Genomic DNA, 9,342 nt, shown 5'->3' with positions numbered 1-9,342 from the left:
CCACCTACAAGATGGTCAGAACTTCTTCATCAAAACCCTAAACAAACGGTTGGAGGCTCTTCAACCGTTTGTTTAGAGCAGATGCCATTGGGCTACACTTGCACGTGACAGGGATGAATGGAGATGTTATTGGTGCCTGCTAGAGCAAATTGAAGATTAATGGGATGACAGGTGATACAAGTGATATTTGAAATTAATGGTTTTGTTTTATTTTAGCTCTATCTTTAAGTATAAAGCTAAATGCTATCAATACTTCCTATTATTGCTAACCATTATCATAGCTCTTATGAAGGAAATTACAAAGTCTTTGAAAGTGACTTAAATTTTTAATATCTATGATTACATTAAGAAAGAAAAAGGGATAAGCTATTTAATCTCATTAACATCCATGATCCAGAGACTCAAAAGTAAATCTCTTGGAAAACAGCACAGAATAATACACCACAGTAGTGTCGCCAGACCCCACACCAGGCTGCTTCATTCAGGGCAGCATGGAGGTGAGCAGTTAAGCACTTCCCCGCCCCAGTTGACCCAGCCCTGGCAGACGAGAACCTCCAGAACTCAATCTCTGCCAGGCTCATGGATGTTCTCCACATGCTCAGATTAGTCTCCCTCATGAGTGAATCTATTGCGTGGACATCTCATACTTTACAGCACTGATATACCAAGAGTATCACACCACATTTGTTGGGGCTTAAAATAGAAAACAACCAATCTTAGGAGGAAATATATTTTTATAGAAGGCTCAGCAGCACACAAGTCTCAACCTTTAACAACATGTTAGTAATCTCTTATAGAAGGGTTTAATGGCCTCTGGGTGAAATGCAACAATCTTCACACACTTTTCTCTAAGAAACCCTTTTTGTATAGTGTTTAGTGAATTCATAACAAGCAATATAAAATAAATTATTTTGGTTCTGCTTGGGGGTAGGGTTTGGGGTTTGGGATGGAAACATGATTGTGGGAAGGTGGAATGGTGGTGGGACTGGTGTTTGAATATTAAATTTAATCAAATATTGTGAGCAACTTTATAAATATAAAACAAAATAAGGAAAAAAGAAAAAGCCAGTTTAGAACTCTATATTACACTTGAATTTGTCATAGAAAACATAAATACAAAGATGAGAAAGGAAAATACTAATGCATGAAATGCAGTTGAAATCCAAGTCAGCAGAGTATGAGTAAGCATATGTCTCCACTTCAACTGTGGAGAAAATGTTGTAGCCTTTCCTGTTGCCATTTAGCCATTCTTTTTGATCTGACCAGGTTCTTGGAAAATTTACTTCAAAGACATCAGTATTTCTATTTAATTTTTATAGAATTTGTCATAAGGAAGTATTCCTAAGTTATTAGTGAAATAACAGATCTAAAGGTAAAAATCTGACTTTGATAACTAAAGATAGAAAACATAGCTAACACTATTTTGCGGAACTACTTTGAGAAAGGGCAAATATATTACAACTCATGTAAGCTGGAACAAGAAATAGAAACTCACTTAGATGCATACATATTGAAGTGTTCAAAGTTTCCTTTTTCTTCCAAGAGTCACTTAATCACTTGACATCAATTTGCTCGAGCAGGTGCCAGTAACGTCCCCATCTGTCTCTGTAGAGTGCTAGTGCAGCCCAGTGACATCTACCAACTCCAGGGATATGAAGAACTTCAAACCGATCGTTCAGGGTCTTGACAAAGAAATCTGACCATCTTGTAGGTAGGAGGCCACACGATCTTTTGACGTCCAGTTGAATCCAGTCAGTAATGGCTCTAGTCCAGTGTCTTGCCATCGATGATCACTTCCTTGATGTTAGTCTAGTCTAATCCAAATAGCATTACATGTCCAGCACATCTGATTCTAGACACCTTGATAAACTAGACAGCATCCCTAATTCTTGATCATCGACCCAGGTCAAAACTCCGGATTCTTTCTTTTATTTGAGTGAAGCATGATATTCGAAGCATAGCTCTTTTGATTTCTTTTTGGGAGACCCAGATAGCATTCTCAACCTTTTTTTGTAGGGTCCAGGTCTCTGATACATATTTTAATGCAGGAAGAATGGTGGAATCGAAGAGATGTGCCCAGAGCTGGAGGTTCATCATCCTCTTAGCTATTTCTTTGATGCTCTTGAAGGCATGTCACGCTGCTCTCTTCCTCCTGTGCAGCTCAGGTGCCGGGTTGTGCGTCATGTTGAGTTCTTGACCTAGGTACACATAACTGCTGCATTCAGAGATGTTCTTTCTATTGACAGAGAATGGAATGTCAGGAATGAGACCATTTCTCATGAACATTGTCTTTGTGAGATTCAGCTGCAGTCTAACCTTTCCACACTTGTGGTCCAAGTTGGTCAGCATTTGTGCCTCTTGGCTAATGTTTGGTGATATTAGAACTATGTCATCAGCGAAGTGGAGGTGGTGTAGTTGCTGACTGTCTATCTTCATTCCCATTCCTTCCCATTCGAGTCATATGACATTCTCGAGGGTGACACTGAAGAGTTTCAGTAAAACGGTATTACACTGCCAAACCCCTATCTTGACGTCAGTGATCACTTCCTTGTAGAATGATGAGATCCTGGTAGTGATCCAGCTCATGGAGGATCCTGATGTATTGAGTTTGAACGCCCTATTTGACTAGGGCTTCAATAGCCACGTCAGTCTCAACAGAATCAAAGGCCTTCTTTAAATCAATGAATGTTAGACAGAACAGCATAATGAACTCCCAAGAAACCTCAATAAGCTTGGTTAATGTGTGGATATCATCAATTGTGCTTAATCCTATTCAGAACACAGCTTGCTCGCATGGTTGTCCTTTATCTAGTGTTCTGCCAATCCTATTCAGAATGACTTGAGTGAACAGTTTGTAGATGACAGACAACAGTCAGATTGGGCGATAGTTGCCAATGTCGTGGATGTCTCCCTTCTTGCATAGTAGAACAGTCCTGCTGGCTTTCCATTGGGATAAAAACTTGCCTTCTGACAGGTAGTGTGAGAAGAGCTGAGCCAGTGTATTGATGAGTACTGAAGGCAGGTTCTTCAGTTGTTCGGTTTTGACCTTCTCTGGGCCGGGTGCTGTTTGCTTCTTTAGCGACGAAATGGTGTGTCAGATTTTGGAAGGGACAATGTTGGGAATGACATATCCATCCTGTGAAATTTGGTATGTGGGCATGTGAACGTGGCTATCAAAGAAATCCTCCATTGCCTTCAAACAGTACATAAGAATATAAGAACTGTTAAAAGTTATATTTTAAAAGGAATACTTTATTACTGAAATCTAATCATGAACAGCTTTGTAAGGATTTATCTCAAAGCGATTCAATAAAATGTAAAAATAAAAAAATGGAAAGAAACAGAAAACACAATACTCTAAGCTTTCTTTCTGTTTGTCCTGAAACCCTCCTCCTGTATTTAAGAAATAAAAGTGATTCAAGTTTTAAAACCTTTCCTCCCTTGTGTAAATATTCCTTGCAACAAAGAAGTACAGAGGTAGATTTCTTTCTTCTTTATTTCATCCTAGACTACCAAGAATAAAACAAAAGCAAAAAAAAAATTCTTTTCCTTTTTGCAAAATCTATTATAACAATGTGAGTCAAATGATGGTGGTCTCCAAGATGCACTTTTTCAATGGGCCCAATTCTGCATTTGCATCTGAGTTTACAATAAAAAACTTCAAACTATTCTTTATCTATATATTTGAGGATTAGGTTAAAAATTCAATTTCCTGCCTAGTTCTTCCGAGGTGCAGCAATGAGTTCTACATTCCTCACACGATTTTAAGTAATGTTGATATTGCTACTAGGATGAGACTTGGCTGGAAGAGTTCCCGGCTCACATAATTACAACTAGATTACAGTAATTTAATGCTTCTCTTAAAATATGAGAATTTCAGGAGTCAGAATAAAACTCTCAGTTTATATTTATGATAGGTTTTTCTAACAAAAAAATTGCCTATTGAGAATTCATAACATCTGCATGTCACACACATTCACTCATGGAAGCACTTACATGCATGAACAGCTAATAATTATTTGATCAAGTTTTAATACTGAAGATATTGAACTCAGTGCTTAAGTTACTTACAATGTCTAATAATTATATAACCCAAATAATGGAAATCAGTTAATTAGGTTTTCTGAACCTATGATTGTAGTTTATCAAGACATTTCTTTTTTATATTAGAGATTATACATATGTCTACATATATACATATATAAGCCAAAATATGTGTCCATATGATAAAAGATGAATACTGAATTAGAGTAATAAAAAGATATGTTTAATACTTTAAATTTATATTCCTTTCTAATCATGTTCTTCTCTCTTTAAATTTTCTCTCTTCAAAATGAGTTGAATCATTTTGAAGTCACTTATCTGGCAAAGACACTCAGCAGTGAGTAAATGAAAAATAATTTCAACATCTATTTGAGTGTGGATTGGTGGTGGATGCATTATAATTGTATTCAAGATGAAATTGATTTTGTTATTTTGATTATTCATTTTATAGTAATATTTTATATTAACATAGAAGAGATAATCAATGTTTTGTTAAAAGTATTAATTAAATATGTATTGATTTTCTTTCATCTACAAATTTTTTTTCAATAACTTGAGAAAAAATAAGTACATACATGGGAATTGATCACTGTATTACTACATCACTGTCAACCCTTTGTTCATCAATATACTTGAGCGGGCGACAGTAACATCCATCCCAGCCCTGAGATTTTAGTAGCCTCTCCTTATTCGTATTTCCCAACGCTGCCATATTGTAGGCTCTTTCAGGGTCAGGGGAATGAGACCCATTGTTGTTACTGTTTTTGGAATATGGAATATGCTAAGGGGAGCTTGTTAGGCTCTGCCATGAGAGGGGGTTATTCTCGATAGCTTGCAGGCCTCTCTGAGACATATATATATATATATATATATATATATATATATATGTACATATATACATAAATAAATATATATATATTTCCCTCTATGATTTTTGCCTGCTATCTTAACCCCATCAAATATGGTGTGGTAATTATGGAAAAGGGGTAGGGAGTGTCTTATGATGTCTCCAGAATGCAGCCTGGAGCATGGCAGCAGTTGGGTAGTGGAGGTTGGCTGCCGGGGCTGGGTCCCTTGTGGTGGAGAAGGCTCTCACCTGCCCCCTTCCGGAGCACTCCAAGTGAAAACAGCTGGCATGGAGTCTGGTGGCATGGTTATGAGGGTCTCATTTTATAGTTCCTTCTGGGAGAAGCAGCCATGAGTTCTGGAGGTTGGCTCATGAGGAGATTATCTGGCACCGGCATGAGGTCAGACTACAGCTGAATCTCATCAAGACAATGTTTATGAAAAACGGTCTCGTTCCTGATCTTGCATTCTCTCTCAATGGAATAAACATCTCCAAAAGCAACAATTATGTGTACCTAGGTGGAGAAATCAACATGACGAATGACCTGGCACCTGAGTTGTGCAGGAGGAAGAGAGCAGCTTCAAAAGCATTGAAGAAATAGCAAAGAGGACAAAAAACCTCCAGCTCCAGGCACATCTCTTGGATTTCACTGTTCTTCCTACATTAACATATGACTCAGAGACCTAGGCCCTATGAAAACAGGATGAGAACGCTATTCCTGTCTCCCAAAGAGGAATAGAAAGAGCTATACTTGGATGATCGTGTTTCACTCAAGTGAGAGAAAAAATCAGGATGATTAAAAATCAGGGATGCTTTCTCTTTTGCCAAGGTGTCAAAAATCAGTTGGGCTGGACATGTAATGAGATTTGGAGATGACTGCTGGACTAGAACCATTACCAACTGTACTGCACAGAACGTCAAAAAATAGAGTGGCTGCCCACTTACAAGATGGTCAGACTTCTTCATCAAGACCCTGAATGATCGGTTTGAGGCTCTTCATGTTCCTAGAATGAGCATAAACTATTGGGCTATACTAGCATGAGGAAGGGACGAATAGGGATGTTATTGGTGCCCACTTGAGCAAATCGATGAGTAATGGGATGCCAAGTGATCAAGTGATTACTTCCTCCAAGAAAATTTAAAAACATGGCACTGGAATTGACGGAAAATCTATCAACAAGTTAATTTGTAGTTATTGTTTGCTGTATACTTTTAACCTATGTAGATACAAAATTCAAATCATGTATGTAGCATAGTATGCTGCCTATTTGCATTTGCATACTAAGTTTTGAAGTCTGGAATATAAAATATATCGCATTAAATTTTATTTTGTGTTGGATCTTATTATGCTAAAGATCATATGTTACCTGTGATAAATTAAGATTTTCTTGACTTTCCCTTTTTCACAGATATCACTTGATCATTTGACATCCTGTTACTCATTGATTTGCTTGAATGGGCGCCAGTAACATCTCCACTCATCCCTGTAATGTGCTAGTATAGCACAATGGTGTCTGCTCATTCTAGGAACATGAAGAGACTCAAACTGATCATTCAGGATCTTCACGAAGAAGTCTGACCATCTTGTAGGAGGGTGGCCACTGCTATCTTTTGACATCCTGTGGAATTTAGTTGGTAATGGCTCTAGTCAGGTAGTCGTCTCTAAATCTCATTACATGTCCAGCCCAACTGATTTTCAACGCCTTGGCAAACAAGATGGTGTCCCTGATTCTTGATCATCAACTCAGGTCAATAAATTGGATTCTTTCTTTTATTTGAGTGAAGTATGATACTCTAAGCATATCTCTTTCGATTCCTCTTTGGGAGACCTGAACAGAGTTCTCATCCTGTTTACCTAGGGTTCACGTCTCTGAGTAATATGTTAATACAGGAATAACAGTATAATCGAAGAGATATGCTCAGAGTCGGAGGTTCTTAATCCTCTTTGCTATTTTTTCAATGCTCTTGAAGGCATTCCAAGCTGCTCTCTTCCTCCTACGCAACTCAGGTGCCAGGTCATTCATCATGTTGATTTCTTGACCTAGGAACACATAACTCTTGCAATCAGAGATGTGCATTCGGAGATGTTCATTCAGTTAAGAGCAACATAAACATTGTCTTCGTGAGATTCAACTGCAGTCTGACCTTTCCTCACTTACGATCGAAGTCAGCCAGCATTTGTGCTGCTTGGCTAATGTTTTGTGTTATTAGAATTTATATCATCAGCGAAGTGGAGGTGGTGTATTTGCCAATCGTCTATCTTCACCCCTATTCCTACCCATTCCAGTTGTTGCATGATGTTCTCGAGGGTGGCCCTGAAGTGTTTTGATTAAATAGCATCACCCTGCCATACCCCTCTCTTGACATAGATGATTACTTCCTTGTAGAATGGTGAGATCTTGGTACTGAATTTGTAAAACAGCTCATGGAGGATCCTGAGGTACCAAGTTTGAACGCTCTGTTTGGCTAGGGCTTCAATGACCACTTCAGTCTCAACAGAATCAAAGGTCTTCTTTAAATCAATGAATATTAGACATAGTGGTATCTTGAACTCCTGAGAAAACTCAATGAACTTGCTTAATGCGTGGATATGCTGATCGTGCTGAATCCTTTTCGGAACCTGACTTACTCACATGGTTGTCCTTCATCTAGTATTCTGCCAATCCTATTCAGGATGACTCGAGTGAACAGCTTGTACATGACATACAATAGGCAGATCGGGTGATAGTTGCCAATATTGTGGATGTCTCTCTTCTAGTACATTAGTACAGTCCTGCTGGTTTTTCACTGTAATGGAACCTTGCATTCATTTAGAAAGGTAGCGTGTGAAGAGCCGAGTCAGTGTATTGAAGTTTCTTCTGTCATTTAAACTAGCTTTGTTATTGCTTTTTTCAAAACTAATTTGAAGACTATGAATGTCCTAAGATGTTGACTATCTATTAAACTCTGTAAAGTTCCTTCAAATCTGAATGATATTCAGGAATCCACATATTTTTTTGTGAATCGTGTTAAATGTCTTCTACAGGATTTCTTCTGATAAAGGAATACACAGCCCTCCTACTGATTTTGATCATCATTTAAACATATAAATTTTTATTTGTTTTTATCTTATTTGTTTTTGTTTATGTCAATACCATTGTCCAAGTAAGCCAGCAATTTTTGAAAGGTAAACTCTAGAAGTTCAGCTTATTTATTTAGTTTTGTTTGATCAATATGTATGAAATAAAATAATTGGGTCACTTAAAATTTCTCTCGTTATCTTCTGTTGATATTGCTCACAGAAATTTTATTGTGAAATATCATGGAAAACAATAGGGGAAAAAACAGAGAATAGTATTTCCCAATTTATTAGTCATCATGCAATTAAGAATTCATTATTTGTCTTAGAATTCATATTTTGTAAATATATTAATACTCTATCAAAAATACAACAATACTGAATGAAAAGGGCATTTGCCTTGTGCACAGCTGGTCCGGCTGAGCCAGGTTCAATTCCTCCGCCCCTCTCGGAGAGCCCAGCAAGCTACCAAGAGTATCTCACCTGCACGGCAAAGCCTGGCAAGCTACCCATGACATATTTGATATGCAGAACACAATAACAGAAGTCTCATGATGGAGACGTTACTGGGCCCACTTGAGCAAATCGATGAACAACAGGAGGACAGCGCAGTGCTACTGAATAAAAGTCTTTCTGTAATGATTGTCTAGTAAGTAAGGCCCTCCCGTTGATCATCGATTTGCTCGAGCGGGCCCAGTAACGTCTCCATTGGAGACTTTGTTTTTACTGTGTCTGGCATATCGAATACTCTCGGTAATTTGCCGGGCTCTCCGAGAGGGGTGGAGGAATCGAACTCGGGTCGGCCATGTTGGCTGCATGCAAGGCAAATGCCCTACCCGTTGTGCTATCGCTCCAGCCCTGATTGTCTAAAATTTGTGAAAATTTATCAGGCATTTTTTTTAAACATTACTAAGTAAAATCATGAAATGTCCATGCCACTGGTAAATTTTCAATTATCTCATTAATATTCATTTATAAATATTTCATAAAACATGATTAATAATTTTGCTTAAACTTCTACTTCTTATTGCAACACTTCTTCTGTCCTCAAATGAAGATTAGAGACATTAATAAAATATGGTGTGGTTTTGCACTATATTCTTTATTCTACTGTATTAATTTAAGGTACAATCTTTAATTCACTCTGGAGATATGAACACTAATTCACTATTCAGGAAAGTAGTCACTTCAAAGTAAAGAATAACAAAATTTCTTTTGATGATAAGACTGTTAACTAAAAAATTATGTCATTTATTATTTTCTAAGAAATTGAAGTCACTAGGGGGACCAGAAGTAGATAGTTTAGTTTGTTCTGTACAAAGATCATATCTGCAACACCAATGGGTGTTTGTACATATGTAAATTACTTTGATAAAAGGCCATATCTTTGGGA

This window comes from Sorex fumeus, unplaced genomic scaffold, assembly GCF_029834395.1.
Source record: "Sorex fumeus unplaced genomic scaffold, SorFum_2.1 ptg000010l, whole genome shotgun sequence".
Lineage (NCBI taxonomy): Eukaryota > Metazoa > Chordata > Mammalia > Eulipotyphla > Soricidae > Sorex > Sorex fumeus.
The sequence above is the reverse complement of the archived record's forward strand: the minus strand, read 5'-3'. Positions refer to the sequence as shown.